The sequence below is a fragment of the Pseudophryne corroboree genome, chromosome 3, assembly GCF_028390025.1.
Source record: "Pseudophryne corroboree isolate aPseCor3 chromosome 3, aPseCor3.hap2, whole genome shotgun sequence".
NCBI classification, from domain to species: Eukaryota; Metazoa; Chordata; class Amphibia; order Anura; family Myobatrachidae; genus Pseudophryne; species Pseudophryne corroboree.
This window is the reverse complement of record NC_086446.1, coordinates 447418107-447445548: the sequence shown is the minus strand read 5'-3', so window position 1 is coordinate 447445548 and position 27442 is coordinate 447418107. Positions and strand designations below refer to the sequence as shown.

Sequence of the window (27442 nt, the reverse complement as noted above, 5' to 3'; positions counted from 1 at the left end):
GTGTATCTGGCACTGGGGGCATATCTGGCACTGGGGGCATAGCAGGCACTGTGAGGACATGTGTATCTGGCACTGGGAGCATATCTGGCACAGTGGGAACATGTGTATCTGGCACTAGGGGCACAGCAGGCACTGTGGGGACAAGTGTATCTGGCACTGGGGGCATAGCAGGCACTGTGAGGACATGTGTATCTGGCACTGGGAGCATATCTGGCACAGTGGGAACATGTGTATCTGGCACTAGGGGCACAGCAGGCACTGTGGGGACATGTGTATCTGGCACTGGGGGCATAGCAGGCACTGGGGGGACATGTGTATCTGGCACTGGGGGCACAGAAGGCACTGTGGGGACATGTGTATCTGGCACTGGGGACATGTGTATTTGGCACTGGGGACATAGCAGGCACTGTGGGGCATAGCAGGCACTGGTGACAAGTGTATCTGGCACTGGGGGCATAGCAGGCACTGTGAGGACATGTCTATCTGGCACTGGGGGCATATCTGGCACAGTGGGAACATGTGTATCTGGCACTAGGGGCACAGCAGGCACTGTGGGGACATGTGTATCTGGCACTGTGGAATAGCAGGCACTGTGGGGACGTGTATCTGGCACTGGGGGCATAGCAGGCACTGAGGGGACATGTGTATCTGGGACTGGGGGCATATCTGGAACTGGGGGCATAGCAGGCACTGTGGGGACATGTGTATCTGCACTGGGGGCATAGCAGGCATATCTGGAACTGGGGGCATAGCAGGCACTGTGGGGACATGTGTATCTGGCACTGGGGGCATAGCAGGCACTGTGGGGACATGTGTATCTGGCACTGGAGGCATATCTGAACTGGGGGCATAGAAGGCACTGTGGGGACATGTGTATCTGGCAATGGGGGCATAGCAGGCACTGGTGACAAGTGTATCTGGCACTGGGGGCATAGCAGGCACTGTGGGGACATGTGTATCTGGCACTGGGGGCATATCTGGCACTGTGGGGACATGTGTATCTGGCACTGGGGGCATATCGGGAACTGGGAGCATAGCAGGCACTGTGGGGACATGTGTATCTGGCACTGGGGGAATAGCAGGCACTGTGGGGATGTGTATCTGGCACTGGGGGCATAGCAGGCACTGAGGGGACATGTGTATCTGGGACTGGGGGCATAGCAGGCACTGGGGGCATATCTGGAACTGGGGGCATAGCAGGCACATGTGTATCTGCACTGGGGGCATAGCAGGCATATCTGGAACTGGGGGCATAGCAGGCACTGTGGGGACATGTGTATCTGGCACTGGGGGCATAGCAGGCACTGTGGGGACATGTGTATCTGGCACTGGGGGGCATAGCAGGAACTGGAGGCATATCTGGAACTGGGGGCATAGAAGGCACTGTGGGGACATGTGTATCTGGCACTGGGGGCATAGCAGGCACTGTGGGGCATAGCAGGCACTTGGGGAATAGCAGGCACTGGTGACAAGTGTATCTGGCACTGGGGGCATAGCAGGCACTGTGGGGACATGTGTATCTGGCACTGGGGGGGCATATCTGGCACGGTGGGGACATGTGTATCTGGCACTAGGGGAGTAGCAGGCACTGCGGGAACATGTGTATCTGGCACTGGGGGCATATCTGGCACTGTGGGGACATGTGTATCTGGCACTGGGGGCATATCGGAACTGGGAGCATAGCAGACACTGTGGGGACATGTGTATCTGGCACTGGGGGGCATAGCAGGCACTGGAGGCATATCTGGAACTGGGGGCATAGAAGGCACTGTGGGGACATGTGTATCTGGCACTGGGGGCATAGCAGGCACTGTGGGGCATAGCAGGTACTTGGGGAATAGCAGGCACTGGTGACAAGTGTATCTGGCACTGGGGGCATAGCAGGCACTGCGGGAACATGTGTATCTGGCACTGGGGGCATATCTGGCACTGTGGGGACATGTGTATCTGGCACTGGGGGCATATCGGAACTGGGAGCATAGCAGACACTGTGGGGACGTGTATCTGGCACTGGGGGCACAGCTGGCACTGGGGACACGTATATCTGAAACTGGGGGCATATATGTATCTGGCACTGTGGGGGCATATATGTATCTGGCACTGTGGGGGCACCCATTTTTTGGCATTTTTATATGTATGTGGCACTGTACTGGGGCATTATATGTATGTGGCACTGTACAACATGACGAAAAACGGGGTTATGATATGAGGTCATACTTACATACTGACATACTACAAACGTCATATCGAAAGGTGTGCACACAAAAATGGGGTGTGGCTTTGTGACAACTAGGCCACGCCCCCATATTTGCGCGCGCACATGATAGTGGCTCTTGACTACAGATCTTTTCTGGCTCTTTGCCCCTCTGACTGGTTGGCCATCCCTGTTATAGAAGACCATTGTATACGGCCCTTAGTTTCAGAATATTGATTGGAAGAATGGATTCCAGACTTGACCACCTTCCTTGGAAGGTTTTCCCTTGGGTGACTGCGCCCCAACCTCTGAGACTTGCATCCGTGGTTAGAAGGATCCAATTCTGAATCCCGAACTTGCGGCCCTCTAGAAGGTGAGACAATTGTAGCCACCACAGGAGTGAAATCCTGGCTTTCGGCGACAGATGCAGATGAGATCCTGACCACTTGTCCAGGAGATCCAGTTGGAAGGACCGTGCATGAAATCTTCAGTACTGGAGAGCCTTCTTAGGAGGCAACCATTTTCCCCAGAAGGCGAATGAACTGATGAACAGATACCGGGGTAGGCCTCAAGACCATAGTTTGGATCACCAATGCTTTCTCCACCGGCAGCAATACCCTCTGCACTTCCGTGTCGAGGATCATCTGCAGGAAAGAATCTCCTTGTCGGCTCCAGATATGACTTTGGAAGATTCAGGATCCATCCCTGATCCTTGAGCAGTCGAGTCGTGTCGAGTCGTGAGAGCAATGGACTGCAACAACCTCTCCCAGGAAGATACCTTTATCAGCAGATCGTCCAGATAAGGAATTATATTCATCCCCTGCCTGCGGAGAAGAATAATCATCTCTGCCATTACCTTGGTGAAATCCCTTGGTGCCGTGGAGAGACCGAACGGCAGTGCCTGAAAAAGATAGTGACAGTCCAACAGCGCAAATCGGAGATAAGCCTGGTATGGCAGCCAAATTAGAATGTGGAGGTACGCAACCTTGATATCTAAGGACACCAGAAATTCCCCCTCCTCCAGACCTGAGATCGCCGCTCTCAGAGACTCCATTTTGAACTTGAATTCCCTTAGATAAGGGTTTTGCGACTTCAGGTTCAAAATGGGCCTGACCAAACCATCTGGTTTTGGTACCATAAATAGGTTTGAGTAGTAACCCTGGTTTACCAGATGAGGTGGAACTGGAACAATGACATCTGACCTTTCCAAATTTTGAATGGCTTCCTGAAGGATAGCCCTTTCTGTCAGCAAAGCTGGCAAGCCTGATTTGAAGAACCTGTGGGGTGGGAGCTCTTGAAACTCCGGTTTGTACCCCTGGGACACAATGGTGGTCATTCCGAGTTGACCACTCGCTAGCTAGTTTTAGCAGACGTGCAAACATTATGCCGCTGCCCACTGGGGATTGTAATTTAGCTTAGCAGAAGTGCGAACGCATGTGCAGCCGAGCTCTGCAAAAACAGTTTGTGCAGTTTCTGAGTAGCTCTGAACCTACTCAGCACTTGCGATCACTTCAGCCTATTCGTGTCCGTATTTGACGTCATACACCCGCCCAGCGAACGCCCAGCCACGCCTGCGTTTTATTCAGACACGCCTGCGTTTTCGCAAACACTCCCTGAAAACGGTCAGTTGACACCCAGAAACGCCCCCTTCCTGTCAATCTTCTTGCGGCCGTCAGTGCGACTGAAAACTTTGCTAGAATCTGTACACAACCACAAAGGACTTTGTACCCGTACAACGCGCGTACGCATTGCGGGCCATACGCATGCGCAGAAATGCCGATTTTTAGCCTGATCGCTGCTCTGCGAACAACGGCAGCTAGCGATCAACTCAGAATGAGCCCCAATATCCTGTACCTAGGGATCCAGACTGGACGACACACAGACGTGACTGAAATGTCTGAGACTCGCTCCCACCTGCCCGTTCTCCAGGCAGGGAGGACCACAGTCATGCTGAGGATTGAGGACACAGAGGGCAGGTTTCTGTTCTTGGGAACCTGCAGGTGCCAGTTTTTTGGATTTTGCTCACCCACCTCTGAAGAAAGTGGTAGGAGTCTTAAACTTTTTAGCTTTTGCAGACCGAAAGTACTGCATAGAGGACGTACAAAAAGGTTTCTTCGTCATCTGAGAGGCTGAGGGAAGAAAGGTTGACTTACCAGCAGTTGCCGTGGAAATCCATGCATCCAATGCTTCCCCAAACAGAGCCTGACCTGTGAAGGGTAGGTTTTCCACACTTCTCCTGGATTCCGCGTCTGCAGACCATTGGCGTATCCAGAGTCCCCTGCCCACTGAGACGGCCATGGACGATGTCCTTGCAGTCAGATTACCCAGGTCCTTCATGGCCTCCACCATGAACCCCGCAGAATCCTGTATGTTCTATCCATAGAATCCAAGTCCTCTAGTAATGTGCCTGACCACTTTACCATGGCTTTAGAAATCCATGCAAAGGCAATAGTGGGCCTTAACGCCACTCCTGAAGCAGTGTATATGGATTTGAGTGTAGTTTCAATTTTGCGGTCAGCCGGATCTTTCAAAGCGGTAGACCCAGGGACAGGTAAAACCATCTTTTTAGACAGTCTAGATACAGAGGCGTCTACTACAGGTGGGTTTTCCCACTTTTTCCTATCATGCTCAGGGAAAGGAAGCGCCACAAAAACCCTCTTTGGGATCTGGAATTTTTTTTCTGGATTTTCCCAGGATTTTTAAAATAATGCGTTTAATTCCTTAGATGCAGGGAAGGTCAGGGAAGCTTTCTTATTGTCTGTAAAGTAAGCCTCCTCTACCTGTTCAGGTGGTTTGTCAGTAATGTGTAACACATCCCTAATAGCCTCAATCATGAGTTGCACCCCTCATGCCAGGGAAGCACCTGGTGGACCCGTCTATACCCCATGGTACTAATATGGACCCCAGCATCCTCTAGGACGTAAGAGAAATGAACTTGAGGGAGGCCAGACGAAGGCCTAAGTCCAGGCACTGTTGCAGGAAAGCCAAAAGCTTGGCCGTACTAAATTTGTAAGCTTCATGATTGTTAGATGCGCACCAAGCAAAGTAAGAATTCCAGACCCTATGATAAATCCGAGCCGAAGCCAGCTTACGGGCCTTCAACATAATTCGAATGACCGCCTCAGAAAATCCTTTGGCCCTCAGAACTGAAGCTTCAAGAGCCACGCCGTCAAAGCCAGCCGGACCAAAACCTGGTATTCACAAGGGCCCTGAACGAGGAGGTCCGGGCGTTGCGGAAACAGAAGAGGATGCTCTAACAAGAGATCCTGAAGGTCTGAGAACCAATGCCGTCTGGGCCACGCCGGAGCGATTAGAATTAGTATTCCTCTTTCTTGCTTGAATTTCCTTATTACCCTGGGCAGGAGTGACACTGGAGGGAACACGTACGGCATCCGAAAGTTCCACGGAAATGCCAGTGCGTCCAGAACCCCCGCTTGAGAATCCCTTGTCCTTGCTCCGAAGACCAGAACGTTGTGATTGTGTCCAGACGCCATCAGGTCTACGTCTGGTGGACCCCACTGGCCCACTAGAAGTTGAAAAACTTCTGGATGGAGGCTCCACTCTCCGGCGTGCATGTCCTGACGACTTAGGAAGTCCGCTTCCCAGTTAAGGACCCCCGGAATGAACACTGCCGATATGGCTGGCAGATGGCGTTCCGCCCACTGAAGAATCCTTGACACTTCCATCATTGCCATGCGGCTTCGAGTGCTGCCTTGATGATTTATGTACGCCATGGTGGCGATGTCCGACTGTACTTGAACAGGCCTGTTCTGTATCAAATGCTGGGCCAGGTTCAGAGCATTGAACACCGCCCGCAATTCCAGAATGTTTATCGGGAGGAGAAACTCCTCCCTGGTCTATCGACCCTGAAGAGAGTGTTACTCAAAACACCGCGCCCCAACCCCTCAGACTGGTATCCATTGTCAGGAGGACCCAGTTAGAGATCCAGAATGGATGACCCCGGCTCAATCGATGGTCCTGTAGCCACCAGCTCAGTGTCAGATGAACCTCCGGAGACAAGGAGATCATGTGAGACCTGATCCAGTGAGGCAGGCCGTCCCACTTGGCAAGAATCATCTTCTGCAGAGGGAGGGAATGAAATTGAGCGTACTCTACTATGTCGAAAGCAGACACCATGAGGCCTAGTACTTGCATTGCTGAGTGCATCGAATCCTGTCCTGAAGGTTCAGGAACCTCTGTGACAAGAACATTCGCTGGTTGCGAGTGTCCAACAATGAACCAGGTGCACCATGCTCTGAGCGGGGGACCAGGGAAGATTTCTTCCAGTTGATGAGCCACCCGTGGGCTTGCAGAAACTGAACCGTCAGATCCAGATGACAGAGGAGAACATCTGGGGAATCGCCAGGATCAGCAAGTCGTCCCGATACTGTAGGATCCCGACACCCTGACGGCGGAGCAGGGCCGTCATCACCGCCATGACCTTGGTGAAGACTCACGGAGCCGTGGTCAATCCAAAAGGTAAGGCACGGAATTGATAATGGAGGTTGCCAATAGCAAACCGCAGGTATTGCTGATGCGACATAGCAACAGTAATATGGAGGTAAGCATCCTGTATGTCCAGGGAGACCATATAGTCCCCAGGCTCCAAAGCCAGAACAATAGAGCAAAGAGTTTCCATACGAAACTTGGAGACCCTCACAAATTTGTTAAAATACCTGAGGTGGAGAATGGGCCAAGAGGAACCATTTTGTTTCGGAACTAGGAACAGCAGAGAATAGTACCCCATGCCTCTCTGACCTAGAGGCACTGGCACTACCACTCCTGTATCCAGGAGGGACTGTACCACCAAATGAAGAGTTTTTGCCTTCACCCGATCTCAAGGGACGTTTGTGAGGCAAAATTGACGAGGGGGATGTTTCTTGAAGGATATGGTGTATCCGTGAGTGACTACTTCCCTTACCCAGGCGTCGGAAGTGGTCTTCAACCATACCTGGGTAAACAGTAGAAGTCGGTCTCCCACCCGGGGATCCCCCAGGGGGAGGCCCACCCAGTCATGCAGTAGGCTTGTCTGATTTGGAAGCATGCAGACGGGCAGCCCAGGCACGTTTAGGTTTGGGCTTAGTGGTTTTGGAAGTGCGAACCTGTTTCGGGTACGCCTGACCCTTTGCTTTACCTGGAGGTCAAAAGGAACGAAAGGAAGTACTCAACCTTTGGAGTCGAAGGAGCATTACTAGGTAGACATACCGTCTTAGCGTAAGCTAAGTCAGCAACAATCTCACCAAAAAGGATGTTCCCCTTAAAAGGGAGCACCTTCAGGGTTTTCTTAGAGTCCAGATCCACAGACCAGGACCGCAACCAGAGAATCCGGCGAGCCAGAATGGACGTAGTAGAGGCCTTGGCCGCCAGAACACCGGCATCAGAAGCAGCCTCCTTAATGTAATGAGAGGCTGTGACAATATATGAAAGACATTGTCTAGCATTATCAGAAAAATCTGACGGCAGCTCTGCTTCCACCTCCTGAGCCCACGCTTCAATAGCTTTTGCAGCCCAAGTAGCCGCAATAGTGGGTCGATGCACAGCTCCCGCAAGAGTATAAATAGACTTTAAGCAACCCTCCACACGCTAATCCATTGGTTCCTTCAGAGAGGTGACGGTACAGACAGGCAGAGCAGAGGATACAACAGCCGAGCGACTTGTGAGTCCACCGGCGGTTCCAAATTTTTACTTAACTCTGCAGCGAGGGGATAGCGAGCTAGCATCTTCTTGTGAGGTGTGAATTTCTTTCCTGGATTGTCCCAGGATTACTGACGTATATCAAATAAGTGGTCCGAATGAGGCAGAATTAATTTGGTAACCTTCTTAAGTTTGAATCTATCAGATTTCTTAGAGACAACAACAGGTTCTGGGTCATCATCAATTTGAAGAATCAGCCTGATAGCCTCTAATAGGTCAGGAACATCCACCTGTGAAACAGACTCCCCATAAGAAGCATCTGGATCAGTGTCTGAGGAGTCAGTATACACGCCATCCTTATCAGACGAAGTGTGTGAAACATGAGTGGATTGTGAGGAAGTAATGGCCCGGTTAGAGGACCCCTTGGTCTTAAACGTCCGAGGGTTAGGTTTATGTTTAGTCAATGATTGATTCAATTGCTGTAACTGAGTGGACAGGAGATCTGCCCATGACGGATTAACCGCAGGGACGATATGTGGCTGTTAAGGCACGTGAGGTCCCATAGGGGGCGTAAGTCTAGTTACCAGCGTAGTCAGCAAATTAGAGAAAGTAGCCCAAGGCGGATCGTGATGTGCCCCCGTTGCTACAAACTGACTGGGGGGTAGGGAACCCCCAGAACCTGAACCCTCCGCTGCTATGTTTTCCTCTAATGCATCTCCGGCATCACCACCGCGTATTGCAGGATCCGCCACAGAACCATCGCCCCCTGTAGCCGACATGATATGAAAGCGTAAACCACGGGTGACACAGTACAATATCAGCAGATATAATACCCAACCAAGGACCCCCCTGTGCAGCGTGAAAGCACAAAGAGAGGATTCAGGAGGTATATGGTGACTGAGAATCACAGAGAAAAATACAAATTAACCATATCCTGTGAAATACCTACTCTATATCAAATAACCCTGATGCACTTAGCCCCCCTCAGGGTACAGAATATAGGGATAGCAGTATGAGTGAGATACACGAAGTAGGTATCACAGAGCAGCTATATGTGCACACAGTCACAAGTGCAATGCAGAAATTATAATAAACAATAAAACTGCACTGGGCCAGCAATACTAATTAGTGCTAAGTAAAGATATATATGGGCTTATAGATATATCAATGCACAGTAAAGACTAGATGTATAATCACAGGGTACTTGTACTAAATAGCCCTGTAGTAATGCACTGTTTCTTAACTAACACTGTCAAAAGACATGTAGAATACTTAAGTGTCCTGTAAAATGCACAGCGCTGATGATGCAGGCGGCTTTACAGAGGAGACTTTGCCCATGCAGTCCCAGAATCAGCTCAGCATGTAGTGATGGCGCCCAAACGCTGACAGGGAGTGAGGGAGAGAGATGCAGCTCCAGGGCAGGAACATTTACTGCAAATGGCGCCCTGGGGATGGGGGAGGGGCTACAGGTCAGAGCCTTATCCCCTTGCTGGACTTCACCACTGGGTACTGCGGGCCTCAATAAAACGGATTATAGGAGAATCCGACCTGTGCCCTTGCCCTGGTGGTCTAGTGGGGTCCCTGTACCAACACAGTGTCCACGCCAGCGTGCGTCGTCCGTCTCCTAATGGGCGTGCCGGATCGCGATTTGCAGCGGGTCCCGCCTGGGGGACCCTCTTACCTCCTCCCTTGATGCGGCCACGCGATCCTGGAGAGCTGTGGCAAGTGTGTGTGCCTGATGAGAAAAACCGGAGCCCACCGCTGTAAGTATCCAGCAACCAGGGCGCTGGAGTATACAGCGCCGCTGGGGGAGGTGCTGGAGCTGCAGCATGAGATGTCAAAATTACATCTAGCACTAAAAGTGCGTATGCAGCAGCCCTTGAAGTCTTCTATCTTCTTTTAAAAGCTCTTTTAAAAGCTCTTTTCAGGGCTGCTGGAGCAGCCCTACCTGTTAGTGTCCTGCCTGCAGAGCACCAACTAACAAACTGAGCTCCTGTGCACGGAGGTGGGGTTATAGAGGCGGCGCTGAGAATCTTGGGAACAGTCAAAGCTTTTAGCATGTTGATGCCTCGGATCAAGATCCAAGTCTACACCCCGATGTTATCCCTGTGGAACCCAGTGTCCCCGCTGCAGAAAAATTCATTTTTCCCTCAAAATTCTACACACAATACCCCATAATGACAACGTGAAAAAGTTATTTTGAGATTTTTGCACATTTATTAAAAATAAAAAAACTAAGAAATCACATGCACATAAAGTATTCACAGCCTTTGCCATGAAGCTCAAAATTGAGTTCAGGTGCATCCTGTTTCCACTGATCATCCTTGTGACGTTACTACAGCTTAATTGGAGTCCACCTGTGGTAAATTCAGTTGATTGGACATGATCTGGAAAGGCACACACCTGTCTCTATAAAGGTACCACACTTGACAGTGCATGTCTGAAGACCAATCAAGCATGAAGTCAAAGTAATGGTATGTAGACCTCAGAAACAGGATTGTCTCAAGGCACAAATCTGGGGAATGGTACAGAAAAAAGGAGCGTTATGGTAGACTTACCATTGTTAAATCTCTTTCTGCGAAGTACATTGGTTACACAGGAAAACATTGGGGTGAAGAGTGGATCTTGATCCAGAAGCACCAACAGGCTAAAGCTTTAGGCTGTCCCAGGATTCATTGTGGCCTTCTCTATAACCCCCGCCTCCAGGCACTTGAGCTCAGTTTCATTAACCAGTCAAATGCAGGAGCAGGCAAGAGAGAAGGCAGATGTTAGTCACATATAACCACATTCTGACGACAGGAGAAGGTATCAGCGGCTAATGCCACACAAACCCATGGAAGCTAGGTGCGTCAGGGTGGTCGCCCTGTGGAACCAATGTACCTCACAGAAAGAGTCAACAATGGTAAGTCTACCATAACTCCTTTTCTGCAGCAGGAGAGACATTGGTTTCCACAGGAAAACAATCGGGGATGTCCTAAAGCAGTTCCTCAAGGGAGGGGACGCGCCTTAGCGGGCACGAGAACCCGACATCCAAAGGAAGCATCCTGGGAGGTGGATGTATCAAAGGCATAGAACCTAATAAACGTGTTCACTGAGGAACACGTAGCCATCTTGCACAATTGTTCTGCGGACGCGCCGCCCAAGAAGGTCCAACAGACCGAGTAGATTGGGCTTTAATAGCAGCAGGAGCTGGAAGACCAGCCTGCGCATAAGTTTGTGCAATCACCATTCTAATCCATCTGGCCAAAGTTTGCTTATTCGCAGGCCAGCCATGTTTGTGAAAACCAAACAGTACCAAAAGGGAATCTGACCTTCTGATAGAGGCAGTCCTCTCCACATAAATATGGAGAGCCACATACCACATCCAAAGATCGCTCTTTGGTAGACAAGTCTGAAGAGATAAAAGGCGTGAACCACAATCTCTTGGTTAAGGTGAAAAGATGACACCACCTTAGGTAAATAACCCTGTTGAGTTCGTAGAACTGCCCTCTCACTGTAAAAATCAAATAGGCACTTTGTCCTGTCACCCACCCTAAGTCCAATACCCGTCTTGCAGAGGCAATAGCCAGCAAAAACAGGACCTCGGCCGTGAGCCATTTAAGGTCCACCAACTCAAGAGGTTCAAATGGAGACTCTTGCAGGGCCTTTAGTACAACAGTCAAATCCCATGGAGCCACAGGAGGGACATAGGGAGTCTGACTCCGTACGCCCTGAGTGAACGTATGAACGTCAGGTAGAAACGCAATTTTTCTCTGAAAGCATACCGACAAGGCAGATATGTGAACCTTGTGGGTGGCCAGACGAAAACCTATGTCAAGGCCTCGTTGCAGAAAAGCCAGGATTATGGACGCTCTGAATTGATATGCATCTTAATTCTTATCAGCACACCAGGTGAAGTAAGAATTCCAGACTCTGTAATAAATCCGGGCAGATGCCGGTTTGCGGGCTTTCAACATAGTCTGAATAACCGCCTCGGAAACTTTTTTGGCTCTCAGGAGTGATGCTTCAAGAGCCACGCCATCAATGCCAGTCTGGCCAGGTCTGGGTAAGACAAGGGCCCTGTACGAGAAGGTTCGGGCGCTACGGAAGTAGAAGGGGTCTCTCTGCCTATAGACCCTGCAGGTCTGAGAACTAATTACTTCGAGGCCACGCTGGAGCAACTAGAAGTAGTATTCCTCCTTCTTGTTTGAACTTCCGTAGTACCCTGGGGCAGGAGTGACACTGGAGAGAACACACAGGGCAGCCAAAAGTTCCATGGAATCACCAGCGCGTCCACGAACGCTACTTGAGGATTCCTGGTCCTTGATCCGAAGATCAGTACCCTGTGATGGTGTCGAGATGCCATGAGGTTTACGTCCGGTAGGCCCCATCTGTCCACTAGTAGGTGAAAGACTTCCGTATGAAGACTCCACTCTTCGGCGTGCATGTCCTGGCGACTGAGGAAGTCCGATTCCCAGTTTAGGACACCTGAAATGAACACTGCCAATATGGCTGGCAGATGGCGTTCTGCCCAACAAAGGATTTTTTACACTTCATTGCCATGCGACTTCGAGTGCAGCCTTGATGGTTTATGTATGCCACTGTGGTGGCGTTGTCTGACCGTACTTGAACAGGCCTGTTCTGTACCAGAGGCAGGGCGAGGGATAGTGCATTGAACACCGCACCCAACTCCAGAATAGAATGTTTATTGGGAGGAGTGATTCCTCCTTGGTCCAGAAACCCTGAAATAAGTGTTGCTCTAAAACCACACCCCATCCCCTGAGACTGGCGTCCGTTGTCAGCAGGACCCAGTTGGGGATCCAGAAGGGACGGCCCCTGTTTAATCGCTGGTCCTGGAGCCACTAGGTCAGCGACAGATGAACCTCCTGAGTTAAAGTGATCATCTGAGATATGAGCCGATGAGGTTGGCCATCCCATTTAGAAAAGGATTAACCTCTGTAATGGGCGGGAATGAAATTGAGCGTACTCTACCATGTCGAATGCTGACACCATCAGACGAAGTACTTGCATCGCCAAGTGTATTGACACTCTGTGGCAACAAATGAAGCATCTTATCCTGTCCTGTAGCTTCTGGACCTTTTCTGGAGACAGAAACAGCCTTGACTGTGTGCGTTCAGAAGTGCCCCTAGGTGCACCATGCTCTGAGCTGGTACCAGCGACGACTTTTTCCAATTGATAAGCCACTCATGGGCTTGCAGGAAGTTTACAGTTATTTGCAGATGAATGAGGCGGACATCGAGGGTATTTGCCAGAATCAGAAGGTTGTCCAGATACGGCAGGATTCTGATCCCCTGGCGACGGAGATAGGCAGTCATAACAGCCATGACCTTGGTGAAGATCCGATGAGCCGAGGCCAGTACAAATAGTAGAGCCTGGAATTGATAATGTAAGTTGCCAATAGCAAAACGCAGAAACTGCTGGTGATACATGGCAATAGGTATATGCAGGTATGCATCCTGTATATCCAGGGATACCATATAGCGTTCCATAGACAGTACAATTGAGCACAGTGTTTCCATACGAAACCTGGGCACTCTCACAAACCTGTATAGGGATTTGAGGTTGAATATAGGCCGCAAATGACCCATTTGGTTTCGGAACTAGAAACAGGGTCTAGTAATAACCTCTGCCTCTCTGGGACTGAGGTACCGTCACAACCACTCCTGTACTCAGTAGAGAACTGACACTTGTTTGCAAAGCTTGCGCCTTTAACAGATCCGAAGGTAGAACCGTAGTGCAAAACTGGCGAGAGGGACATCTCTTGAAAGAGACCGCGTACCCGTGAGAGACAACTTCCAGCACCCATGTGTCTGAGGTGGTCTTTAACCAGACCTGGGTGAACTCTAGAAGTCGGCCTCCCACCCTGGGGTCCCCCAGGGGGAGGGTCGCCCTGTCATACAGCAGGCTTGTCTTGTTTGGTAGGAGGCCGACGGGTTGACCAGGATTGTTTGGCCTTGGGAGCACGAGATTGTCTAGGGTATGCCTGACCTTTGGCTTTCCCTTGAGGTTGAAAGGAATGAAAAGTGGTACCTTTTGCCTTTGTGCAGAAAAATTAGTATTTGGGAGAAAAGCAATCTTGGCAGCTGCTAACTCAGACACAATTTTAGTCAGGTCTTCCCCAAACAAAATGTCGATTCAAAAAGGGAAAAGTTCTGATTCCGCACTGGACAAATAAAACAAGTTTTATGGTAAGAACTTACCTTTGTTAAAACTCTTTCTGCGAAGTACACTGGGCTCCACAAGGATAGACATTGGGGTGTAGAGTAGGATCTTGATCCGAAGCACCAACAGGCTCAAAAGCTTTGACCTTCTTCCCAAGATGCATAGCGCCGCCTCCTATATCACTCCGCCTCCGTGCACAGGAGCTCAGTTTTGTTAACCAGCCCAATGCAGTAGCAAGTAAAAGACGACAACTGCCAGTTGCCACAAACACCACACTCTCACGACAGGAGAAGTGTCAGCGGCTAATGCCATACCAACCCAAAGAAGCTAAGTGCGTCAGGGTGGGCGCCTTGTGGAGCCCAGTGTACCTCGCAGAAAGAGCTTTAACAAAGGTAAGTTCTTACCATAAAACTCGTTTTCTGCTGCGGGGTACACTGAGCTCCACAAGGATAGACATTGGGGATGTCCTAAAGCAGTTCCTTATGGGAGGGGACGCACTGTAGCGGGCACAAGAACTCGGCGTCCAAAGGAAGCATCCTGGGAAGCGGCGGTATCGAAGGCATAGAACCTAATGAACGTGTTCACTGAGGACCACGTAGCCGCCATGCACAATTGTTCAAGGGTCGCACCACGGCGGGCCGCCCAAGAAGGTCCAACAGACCGAGTAGAATGGGCCGTAATGTGAGCAGGAGCTGACCGACCAGCCCTCACATAAGCATGTGCAATCACCATTCTAATCCATCTGGCCAAAGTCTGCTTGTGAGCAGGCCAGCCCTGTTTATGAAATCCAAACAGAATAAAGAGAGAATCAGATTTCCTAACAGAAGCAGTATATTCACATAGATACGGAGAGCCCGTACCACATCCAAAGACCGCCGTTTGGGAAACAGATCAGGAGAAACAAGTGCCGGAACCACAAAGACAAGGCACCGAAATCCGACACTCTTCTAGCTGAAGCAATAGCCAGCAGAAACACCACCTTAAGGGAAAGCCACTTAAGATCAGCTGACCAAGAAGTTCAAACGGAGACTCTTGTAACGCCACCAAAACCACCTACAAGTCCCAAGGAGCCACAGGCGGGACAGAGGGAGGTTGGATACGCAACACACCCTGAGTAAAGGTATGCACATCAGGTAAGGTCGCAATTTTTCTCTGAAACCACACCGACAAGGCAGATATTTGAACCTTGAGGGAGGCCAGACGCAGGCCTAAGTCCAGGCCCTGCTGAAGAAAGGCCAACAACTTGGCTATACTAAACTTGGATGCGCACCAAAACAAAGAAAGAATGCCAGACCCTATAGTAAATCCGAGCAGAAGCTGGTTTCCGGGCCCGCAACATAGTTTGAATGACTGCCTCAGAAAACCCTTTAGCCCTCAAGACGGAAGCTTAAAGAGCCACGCCGTCAAAGACAGCCAGGCTAGGTCCTGGTAGACACAGAGGCCCTGAACGAGGTGGTCTGGGCGTTGTGGAAGTAGAATTGGACGCTCCGACAATAGGCCCTGCAGGTCTGAAAACCAGTGCCGTTTGGGCCACGCTGGAGCTATGATAAGCAGAATTCCTTTTTCTTGCTTGAACTTCCGAATTACCCTGGGCAGGAGTGACACCGGAGGGAACACGTACGGCAGCCGAAAACTCGACGGCACCGCCAGCGCATCCACGAATGCTGCTTGAGGATCCCTTGTCCTTGTTCCGAAGACCGGAACCTTGTGATTGTGTCGAGACGCCATCAGATCTACGTCTGGAAGGCCCCAGTTTTCCACTAGGAGTTGAAACCCTTTTGGAAGGAGGCCCCACTTGCCGGCATGTACGTCCTGATGACTGAGAAAGTCCGCTTCCCAAATCAGGACTCCCGGAATGAATATTGCCGATATGGCCGGTAGATGGCGTTCCGCCCAATGTAGAATCCGTGAGACTTCCTTCATTGCCAAAAGGCTTGGAGTGCCGACTTGATGATTTATGTAAGCCACTGTGGTGGCGTTGTCCGACTGTACTTGAACAGGACGGTTCTGAATTAAATGCTGGGCCAGGGTCAATTCCAGAATGTTGATCGAGAGGAGAGATTCCTCTTTGGTCCACCGACCCTGAAGGGAGTGTTGCTCCGGCACCGCTCCCCAACCTCTGAGACTGGCATCTGTCGTCAACAGGACCCAGTCGGATATCCAGAAGGGACAGCCCCTGCACAATCGTTGGTCCTGGAGCCACCAGTGCAGCGACAGACGGACCTCCGGAGTCAATGAGGTCATGCGAGACCTGATCCGGTGAGGCAGGCCATCCCACTTGGCTAGAATCAGCCTCTGGAGGGGGCGAGAATGAAATTGAGCATAGTCCACCATGTCGAATGCTGATACCATAAGGCCCAGCACCTGCATTGCCGAATGTACCGACACCTGCGGACTAGAAAGGAAGCAACGAATCCTGTCCTGAAGCTTCAGGACTATCTCCTGAGACAAGAACAACCGTTCCCAGGTGCACCATGCTCTGAGCAGGGACCAGGGAGGATTTCTTCCAGTTGATGAGCCACCTGTGGGCTTGTAGAAACTGGACAGTCATATCCAGATGACGTAGGAGAATTTCTGGGGAATTTGCCAGGATTAACAAGTCGTCCAGATACGGCAGTATCCTGGCCCCTTGACGGCGGAGTACCACCGTCATCACCGCCATAACTTTGGTGAAGACTCGCGGAGCCGTAGTTAAACCAAAAGGTAACGCCCGAAACTGGTAATGGAAGTTGCCAATCGCAAACCTCAGGTATTGCTGATGTGACACTGCTATAGGAATATGCAGGTAAGTATCCAGGGAGACCATGTAATCCCCAGGTTCCAAGGCAAGAACTATAGAGCGAAGGGTTTCCATACGGAACTTGGAAACTTTCACAAACCTGTTCAATGCCTTGCGATTGAGAATGGGCCGAGAGGACCCGTTCGGTTTCGGGACTAGAAACAGCGGAGAACAGTACCCCCGGCCCCTCTGAGCAAGAGGCACCTGTACTACGACTCCTGTATCCAGGAGGGTCTGTACCACCGAATGTAGAGTGTTTGCCTTTGTCTGGTCCAACGGGACGTCTGTCAGGCAAAATCAATGAGTGGGAAGGTTTTTGAAGGCTATGGCGTAACCTCGAGTGACGACTTCCCGTACCCAGGCATCTGAAGTGGTCTTCAACCATTCCTGGGTATGCCCTAGAAGCCGGCCCCCCACCCTGGGATCCCCCAGGGGGAGGCCCGCCCCGTCATGCGGCAGGCTTATCGGTCTTGGCAGCTGGCTGACGGGCAGCCCAGGCTCACTTGGGCTTCGGCTTACCAGGTTTGGAAGTGCGGGCCTGCTTGTTGTACGCCTGACCTTTTGCTTTACCTGAAGGACGAAAGGGGCGAAAGGAAGTACCTTTAGCCTTCGACACAGAAGGATCGGTACTTGGCAGACAGGCAGTTTTGGCAGTAGCCAAGTCAGCCACTATCTTATCTAAGTCTTCCCCAAACAGAATATCTCCCTTGAAAGGGTTTTCTAGAGTCCAGATCCAAAGACCAAGATCTCAGCCACAATATCCGGCGAGCCAGGCCTGATGTAGCAGAGGCCTTGGCTGCTAGAATACCGGCATCAGAAACCGCCTCTTTAATATAGTGAGAAGCTGTGACAATATATGACAAGCATGGTCAGAAGAGATTTCAGTCCAACTCTAGGGCCCATGCTTCAATAGCCCCCTGCAGTGTTGCTACAATAGAGGGCCTATGTGCAGCACCCGTGAGGGTGTAAATTGCTTTCAGACAACCCTCCACATATTTATCCGTAGGCTCCTTTAGAGACGTGACGGTAGTGACAGGTAGAGCTGAGGAAACCACCATCCTAGCCACATGTGAGTCTATTGGAGGAGGAGTTTACCAATTTTTAGACAGCACTGGCGCGAGGGGATAGCGAGCCAGCATCTTCTTTGAGGCACAAACTTCTTTCCCGGGTTTCTCCAGGGTTCCTGATGTATCTCCACTAGGTGGTCAGAGTGTGGTAAAACTTGTTTAACCACCTTCTGACGCTTGAACCTATCTGGTTTCTTAGGAGGGACGGATGGCTCGGGAGGTGTCAGTGACAGCAGTGGATTGTGAGGAGATAAGAGCTCGCTTAGAGGACCCCTTGGTCTTAGGCGAGCGAGGGTTAGACTTTTTAGTAGTCAAGGACTGGTTCAACTTCTTCAATTGAGCAGACAAATTATCCGCCCACGGCGGGTTAGCTGCGGGGACCACACACGGTTACACAGGCATAGGAGGTCCCATAGGGGGGTTAGTTTAGTAACTAGCGTATGTAGAAGCGTGGAGAAAGTATCCCACGGTGGGTCATTATGTACCCCCGTTGCTACAATCCCACTCGGGGGCGCCAGGAACCCCCAGAACCAGAGCCCACAGCTGCTATATTTTCCTCATAGATATCTGCGGCTTCAGCAACACCGGCAGTGTGTTCAGCCCCAGAATAGTTACCCTCAGAAGCGGACATGATATAACTTGCAGTATCAGGTAACACAGTACAATTGGTAGCAGCACAATACCTCATACCCAAACCCTTGCGCAGTGTAGTCAGCACTAGCAGAGATAAAGGATAGATATGGTGAATAAATCACAGAGAAAAATACGTATTAAAGTATAACTTTGTGAAAATCCTATATCAATATAAAACCTGACGCACCAAGCCCCCTCAGGTTATAGAATATAGGGATAGCAAGTTGAGTGAAAGACATGAAATGGACACCACTCAGCTAGCTACTGCACACATATAGTCACAGTTTGTACAATGCAGAGGTTATTACTAATAATAATACTGCACTGGACTAGCTTATATACATAGCTATATAGTCAATAGATATAACACTGCACAGTAAGAACTGGATGTATATCACAGGGTAATTGTACTAGAAAACCCTGACTAAATGCACTCTTTCTTAACTAGCACTGTCTAAAAAGGCAGGTAGAATACTTAAGTGTCATGTAAAGTAAAAGCACTGACAACCAGGCGGCTTTACATAGGAGGATTTGCCCAAGCAGTCCCAGGAACAGTGAGCTGAGAGATAATGGTGCCGCAGACACTGCCAGGGAGTGAGGGAGACACAGATATGCAGCTCCAGGGCGGGAACATTGGCGGGAAATGGTGCCCTGGGGCTGGGGGAGGGGCTCCAGGTCTAAGCCTTATCCTCTCTGCTTGCAAAACCACCGGGTACTGCGGGCTACTTGTAAAAAAGGTTTAGAGAGAAAACCTGACCTGCACCCATGCTCTGGTGATCTAGTGGGATCGCCTGTACTGCCAGTGTCCACCGGCAGCGCCGGATCGCGATAAAGTGCAGGTCCCGCGAGCGGGACCCACTTACTTCCTCCCGAAGTGCGGCCACGCGATCCCGGAGAGCCCCAGCCGTGTGTGACTAACTTGGAAGAAAACCGGAGCCTCCTGCTGTAGGTACCCGGCAACCAGGGCACGGGAGTGTACAGCGCCGCTGGGGGAGAGATGGAGCTGCAGCAGGCAATGTCTACTGACATCCAGCACAATCTGTGCCTCTGCTGCAGCCCTTGTAGTCTTCGTTTTTCCTCAGAAAAAGCTTTTTCTAGATCTGCTGTGAGAAGCTCTTCCTGTTACATGCTTGCACTGCAAGCACCAACTACAAACTGAGCTCCTGTGCACGGAGGCGGGGTGATATATACGTTATGGTAAGAACTTACCGTTGATAACGTGATTTCTTTTATGTCCACAGGATAACATTGGGATACTGTCGAGCGACAGCGAAAATGGCACCAACACGGTCACAAGCTTTCTGGCCTCCCAGGATGCATTGGGGCCTCCACCATATAGTCCCGCCCACTGACTCAGTCAGATCAGTTCTTTCCACAGTGATTTTAGGCAGGAACATCAGGCAGAGACCTCTTTAGGTGATAAGAACACACATGCACACCCTTCCATACAAGAAGGAAGAGCTTTTAGTGATTGTCTAGATCCTCAAATCGGATGCGTCAGGGTGGGATCCCTGTGGATACCTGTGGACATAAGAGAAATCACGTTATCAAAGGTAAGTTCTTACCATAACGTATATTTCTCTGGCTAGGTCCACAGGATTATTCACAGGATAACATTGGGATTCCCAAAGCCATTCTAGTATTGGGGACGCTCATGATTGCACAGGAGGACCTTTCGCCCGAAGTCTGCGTCATGAGAGGCAAAAGTATCCAAGGCATAATGTCTAATGAATGTGTTTATGGAAGACCATGTGGCTGCCCTACATATCTGTTCTGCTGAAGCACCCTGTTGTGCTGCCCAAGAAGGACCTACCTTATGTGTAGAGTGTGCAGAGACATTAGCCGGAATAGGGATAACGCATGAGAATAAGCTTCTGATATTACCATTCGGAGCCATCTCGCCAGCGTCTGTTTACTAGCAGGCCATCCTCTTCTATGGAATCCGTAGAGGATGAAGAGAGAATCTGTTTTCCGGATGGCACTAGTACAATCTATGTAGATTCTTAAAGCCCGGACCACGTCCAGCGACGCTTCTCCCGCAGATAGTCCCAATACCTGAAAAGCTGGGACTACAATCTCTTCATTCAGGTGAAACTTTGATACCACCTTTGGAAGATAGCTAGATCTCGTTCTGAGAATTGCTCTGTCTGGAAAAAAACTTAGGAAAGGAGACTTACATGGTAATGCTCCTAAATCTGACACTCTTCTGGCTGACGCCATTGCCAGTAACAAAAGAACTTTTACCGTTAACCACTTAAGATCTGCTCTCTCAAGTGGTTCAAACAGAGGACCCTGGAGAAATTTAAGAACTAAATTCAAATCCCAGGGAGCTGCAGGAGGAACAAATGGAGGTTGAATATGTACTACTCCTTGAAAAAATGTACGTACATCCTGTAAATCAGCAATCTTCTGCTGAAACCATACAGTTAACGCTGAAACTTGAACCCTCAAGGAAGCAACTTTCAACCCTTTATCCAATCCTGCCTGAAGGAAATCCAAAATCCTAGCTACTTTAAAAGATCTCGGATTGAAATTTTTTCCAGTACACCAATGAATATAGGCTTGCCATAGTCTATGATACACACGGGCCGAAGAAGGCTTTCTTGCTCTAAGCATAGTTTGGATTACTTGTTTCGAAAAACCTTTAGCCTCTAAGATAGAGGTTGCAACAGCCACGCCGTCAAAGACAGGCGATCCAGATGACTGTGACAACAAGGACCCTGCATTAGCAGATCTGGACGTTGAGGGAGCAGTATCTGTGCTTCCATGGACATTCTCAACAGATCTGTGTGCCAATGCCTTCTTGGCCAAGCTGGAGCTATTAGAATGATTGCTCATTTTGCCTGTTTTATCTTTCTCACTACTCTGGGTAACAGAGATATTGGCGGGAACAGATACACCAGCTGAAACCTCCATTCTACTGACAGTGCGTCTACAAGGACCGCTCCTGGGTCCCTTGTTCTCGATCCATACCTTGGAACTTTGTTGTTCAGACGAGACGCCATAAGGTCTATCTCTGGTAGACCCCATCTGTTCACCAGTGTCTGAAACACTTCTGGGTGTAGTGCCCATTCGGTTTCCTGAATAGTGTGCAGACTGAGAAAGTCCGCTTCCCAGTTTAGTACACCCGGGACAAATACTGCTGACAATGCTGGAAGATGGAGGAAGTAACTCCCATTCTAAAATGGGCAGAACTCCATCAGTCACTTGCTGTGAGTTCCTCCTTGATGATTGAGGTATGCTACTGCTGTCGCATTGTCTGAGCGGATCTGGACTGGTCTTCCTTGTAGATTGTCCTTTGCCTGAACCAGAGCCAAGTAAATGGCCCTTATTTCTAGCAGATTTATTGGCAGGCGACTTTCCCTTGCGGTCCATTTTTCTTGGAACCATAGGCTTCCGAGTACCGCCCCCCAGCCCTGCAGGCTGGCATCTGTCAGGACTTGCCACTCTTATCCAAAAGGGTCTCCCCTTGTTTAAATGGTCTGTCTGTAGCCACCACGCTAGAGACCTTTTTACGTTTACTGGAATCTTTATCATCTGCTTCTTTATCGTCTGATGATTTCCGTTCCATTTGGTCAGAATAAGGTGCTGCAATGGTCTGGAGTGGAATTGCGCATATTGCACCATGTCGAAGGTTGATACCATCAGACCCAACAGTCGCATTTCTGCATGGACTGACATTGTCTGGGCTTGCAACGCTTCCTGAGCCATGACCTGCACCTTGACTATCTTTTTCTCTGGTAAGAGAACTTTCTGTAGGTCTGAATCCAATATGGCTCCCAAATGAACCATCCGCTGTGATGGATTCAGGGACGACTTTTCCCAATTTATGAGCCACCCGTGTCTCTGTAAACAAACTATTGTCTGTTGAAGATGGCTCAACAGTAAATCTTGCGACTGTGCTAAGATTAACAGGTAGTCTAGGTATGGGAATATTCTTATCCCCCGTTTAAACACCATGATCTTGGTTAACACCCTGGGTGCTGTAGCTAGCCCGAAAGGCAGAGCTTGGAACTGGAAATGATCCTGGAGGATGGCAAACCTGAGGTAACACTGATGAGACAATGCTGTAGGCACATGTAGGTAAGCATCCCGTACATCCAGAGATACCATGTAATCTCCCGGTTCCATAGCCAACATTATGGAGCGCAACGTCTCCATGTGGAACTTCGGGATCCATACGTATCTGTTCAGCATTTTCAGATTTAGAATTGGTCGATATGACCCATTTGGCTTCTGGATTAGAAATAGATTGGAGTAAAACCCCTGTCCCCTTTGTGATGGAGGTACTGGGACAATCACACCTGACTGCAGTAATTTTTGGACTGCTACTTGCAGGGCATTGGCCTTCGACTCTATACGAGACGGGCTGGTGCAAAAAAAATCTTTGAGGAGGCTGCCTCCTGAATGGGAACCCATATCCCTGAGATACTACCTTCTGCACCCAAGCGTCGACTGTTGCCATATGTGTGCAAAAAGAAGGAGTCGGCCCCCAACCCTGGAATCCTCCAGGCGGAGGCCCGTCTCTTCAGGCTGATGGTTTCTGTTCAGGCTTGGAAGCTGGCTTTTTGCTGGCCCACTGCTTCCTACACCTTGTTTTGAACTGGGGTTGCTTAGGCTCCTCTTTAGCTTTCGCTTTGCCAACGAAATGAGCAAAATTTTAAACCCTTGGTTATAAGCAGCCGGAAATCTGACCTTTTTCGATTCAGCCTCTGATTCTAGGATATCCGATAAAGGTTTTCCAAATAATATATTACCGACAAAGGGCAATGCTTCCAATTCTTTCTTGGACTCCGCATCTGTCTTCCAGGTCCGTAGCCAAACTGCTCTGCGAGCGACTACTGTCAAGGCTGAAGCTTTAGAAGCAACTGTACCTACATCAATTGTGCTTCTTCCAAATACTGGGCAGATTGACTTAAACGGCAAAAACGATCCTCTTGCTCCCTAGTAGGAGAAGGGATGTCATTCTCTAGTTCCTCTATCCATTCGCCCATTGCCTTTGCTACCCAGGCCGAAGCCATAGCAGGTCTTACCACTGCTCCTACTAGAGAAAAAATATTTTTCAAAAGGCTCTCTACCCTTCTGTCTGTGACATCATTCAATGAGGTAGATGACAGTGGTAAAGCAGATTTATGCACGAGTCGCAGAACATGTGCATCTACTATTGGAGGAACTTCTCTTTTCGAACAATCCACAGCAGGAAATGGATAATAAGAATCCCATCTCTTAGGAATCTTATACTTTTTACTGTGCGCTGCCCAAGACTCATCCATCATTTCCGTCAGCTCATCTGACACTGGGAATTCAGCTTTCACTGATTTTGTTCGTTTAAATACAGGTGCTTTAGCTTTTAACACTGTCTTGGCTGGCTCTTCCAACGAGAGAACAGCTTTCACAGCATTAATAAGTTCAGCTACATCTTCTGAACTAAAGCTCTGCGACTGATCATCATACGGAGTTGAATCTATTGTATCATCATCATCCGATGTATCATCTTGTGTAGTCTGCCACACAGACGTATCTGTCTTAGTCTTACCTGTCCCCTGGTTGCTTGTAGAGGCTACTGGAACCAAACCATAGGAACGGAGCTGCATGTATGGGTTCATAGTGTAACCTAACCCTTGAGGTGGTGCTACCGGAGCTAACCTGTCCGCTATTGAAGACAGAGTCTTTGCGAACATATTCCATGGTGGCTCTGTTGGTGGTTGAACCAACTCCTGTTTTTTACTTCGCTGAAAAGCGAAACAGTTTGCACACAAACCCTCATAAGTGACCAATTGATTAATATCAATTACCCCTGACTTACAAGATAAGCATGTTAGGGCTGTAGGAGTGCTTGATAAATTCTCATCACTTTTGCCGCTCACAGACATGGTATTAACCTGTTATTGACTACACAATTTGTGACTGAAAATCACCCTATATGTCAGTATATAGAGGTGAGATCAATCTGACCACAGTGCACCTGATTTGAGGGTCAGAACAGGACTGACATTACACAGAAAAGTCAGCACACATACTAGCAGTCAGTCACATGTTAAAGCATTAGACATTGCCATATGAGAATACAACCTACATAACAACTTATACATAAGTAGGAAAATTGTACTTCTGTTTTAAACTGGTTCTTTTTTCAACATAGCATGCAGAAAACACAGTAATAGACAGGTCTCATATGCAATAGGTACTAAAAATTAACAATGCATACTTAGAAGTAGAGAGATTTTTTAGTACTGTATACCCTGCCTCCGTAGAGCGGGATACAGGGAGACTCACCACACTTCCATATCCAAGCAAATACGCTCGTAAGACGCTGAGTGGATTCAGACGCTACTGGTGTACACTGCCGCTCTTGATAACGGACACGGACGCTCATCACCGGACACGGACGTTGAGCGACTTCCACGTGTATGCAGACGCTAAGGCCTGCGACTCGGTCTGTCTATCCTTGTGGAGCCCAGTGTACCCCACAGCAGAAATTATGTTACGTCATTAATAATCTAACCAAACATGGAGTCAAAAAGAAAATAATTTTTCGATAATTTTATAACTTGGTGGTGCACCCTGAGCCAGTAAATTACATAAAAGCTCAGAGCGCACTCTTAAATAAACTTAATACATGTTATAGGGTCATGAACAGATAATACTCAAATTTTATTAGAATTATTAAAATTAAGATTACTTCCAGCCGACAAAATTGTTAATAAAGGAATTTTCTGGTCATGTATATAATAGATATTAAACATGGAATACGGATACAGACATGGACACAAAGAGTACCATGTCCAATCCCCCTTGACCATCAGACCTAATTTGGTCAATATAAAACAAAAGACTAATCAGTGAAAACACCTGGGATACCAAAACACCATTATAGTGAGGGGGTCCAGTGTGCGAGTACCTTATAGCATGTTAATAAAGTATTGTTAATATACCTGATTATAATGGCACACCCTGTTGATGTGGTGTTCTTATAACAAAGGTTCAAAACTGAGAGAAAGTAGAAGGAAGCAAAGAAGGTGATGCTGCTGTCAGTGTCGCAACCCGAATCCAGATTCGTCACGTATTCTACAGCACTGAGTCTTCCTGAGAGGTTTCCCTGCACAGTACTGACCCAGACCTCCACTGTGTGGCTTCCAAGATCAGACGAGATTGGGCATATTCAGTGGGGTGTGGTCGTAGAAAACGATAAATTTATTCTCTCTCTATATATATATATATATATATATATATCTATCTATCTCTATATACATCCATCCATCTCTCTCTATATATATATTATGCCTCATCCCTAATAGCCTCAAACATATGTTGCCCCCCTCATATGTCATTCATTAGATGGGCAAGTGTACGCTTCTTAGGGTACGTAATTGAGGTGAGAGGCACAGCTGTGGGATTTTAAACCCCAGACTACTCAAAACTGCTGCTTCTTCCCAGTATAGGATATATTTGAAGAAATATACTTTAAAAAGTACACCCTATGGAAACCACCCCAGGGGGGTCTGCCACCGAAGCCTGAGGATTTGTACAGTTTTGAGCATGGTAGACTCTCCAGGAGAAGATATACATTCTGCAGAACAGGACAAAGCCCCTTAAACATGGTAAAGTGGGCTACACACACAGGAAAATGTCAACACAGTTTCCCCCCAGAATATCTTCAGAGAGTCACAGAGTACAAGAACCCAGCCACAGCGCCCACTTACAGGCTTATATTATGATAAAAAACCCTACTGACTAGCTTAACCTTAACAGGGTAGCTAGTACATAATATACTCTCACCCCTTATTTATAACACTTTGTTAAATTATGTGGAGGACAGCGCTCCCTGTCAGTGTGTGTCTGCAGGAAGAAAATGGCGCTGGAGTGCTGGATCCGCTCTGAGGAAAAGCCCCGCCCCCTGTAATGGCACGTCTTCCCGCACTAATTATATTATACTGGCCTGAGGTATTTTGTCACTAACAGCGGGATTAGCCCCTGTTAGCAGTGCTGACCAGTGTAGGGTGATGGCGCTGGCCCAGAACGCCCCTCACAGCGCCGTACAGTGTGCCGCTGAGCCTTCCAGAGTGCAGCCTGTCAGAGCTGCGCTCCCACCCTTGTGCCGCCATTCCCGCCGGTGACCCTCTTCCCGGGCCGCCGGCGCTGTACTCACCACTCTTCTTTCTTCTCGCTGTTAGGGGGTGGCGGACGTGCTGTGGAAGTGAGCGGTCGCCTCGCGGGCTTGCGATCAGCACCCTCAGGAGCTCAGTGTCCTGTCAGCGGAGATGAGACAAAGATTGAACTCTTTGGCGTGAATGCAAGGGGTCATGTTTGGAAGAAACCAGGCACCGCTCATCACCAGGCCAATACCATCCCTACAGTTAAGCATGGTGGTGGTGGCATCATGCTGTGGGGGTGTTTTTCAGCGGCAGGAATTGGAAGACTAGTCAGGAAAGAGGAAGAGATGAATGCAGCAATGTAGACACATCCTGCATGAAAACCTGCTCCAGAGCGCTCTTGACCTCCGACTGGGGCGACGGTTCATCTCAGCAGGACAATGACCTTAAGCACACACTGGCAAGATATCAAAGGAGTAGCTTCAGGACAACTCTGAATGTCCTTAAATGGCCCAGCCTTGAATCCAATTGTAACATCTCTGGAGAGATCCGAAAATGGCTGTGCACAGACTCTTCCAATCCATGGGTGAAACTGCCCAAAGATAGGTGTGGCAAGCTTGTGGCATCATATTCAAAAAAACCTTGGAGCTGTAATTGCTGCCAAAAAAGCATCAACAAAGTATCGAACAAAGGCTATGAATACTTATGTACATGTGGTTTTAGTTTTTATATTTTTAATAAATTAGCAAAAATCTCAAAAAAATATTTTTTCAATGTTGTCATTATGGGTTATTTTGTGTAGAATTTTGAGGGGAAAAAAATGAATTTATTCTATTTTGGAATAAGGCTGTAACATAAGAAAATTGGGAAAAAGTGAAGA

General features: G+C 48.9%; 1 protein-coding gene across 11 annotated transcripts in view; it reads right to left on the bottom strand.

Moving 5' to 3' along the window:
* The window catches only part of SLC35C2 (solute carrier family 35 member C2), a 199300-nt gene that overhangs the window by 22238 nt on the left and 149620 nt on the right, over window positions 1–27442 (bottom strand). The gene's annotated exons all lie outside the window — the stretch shown is intronic.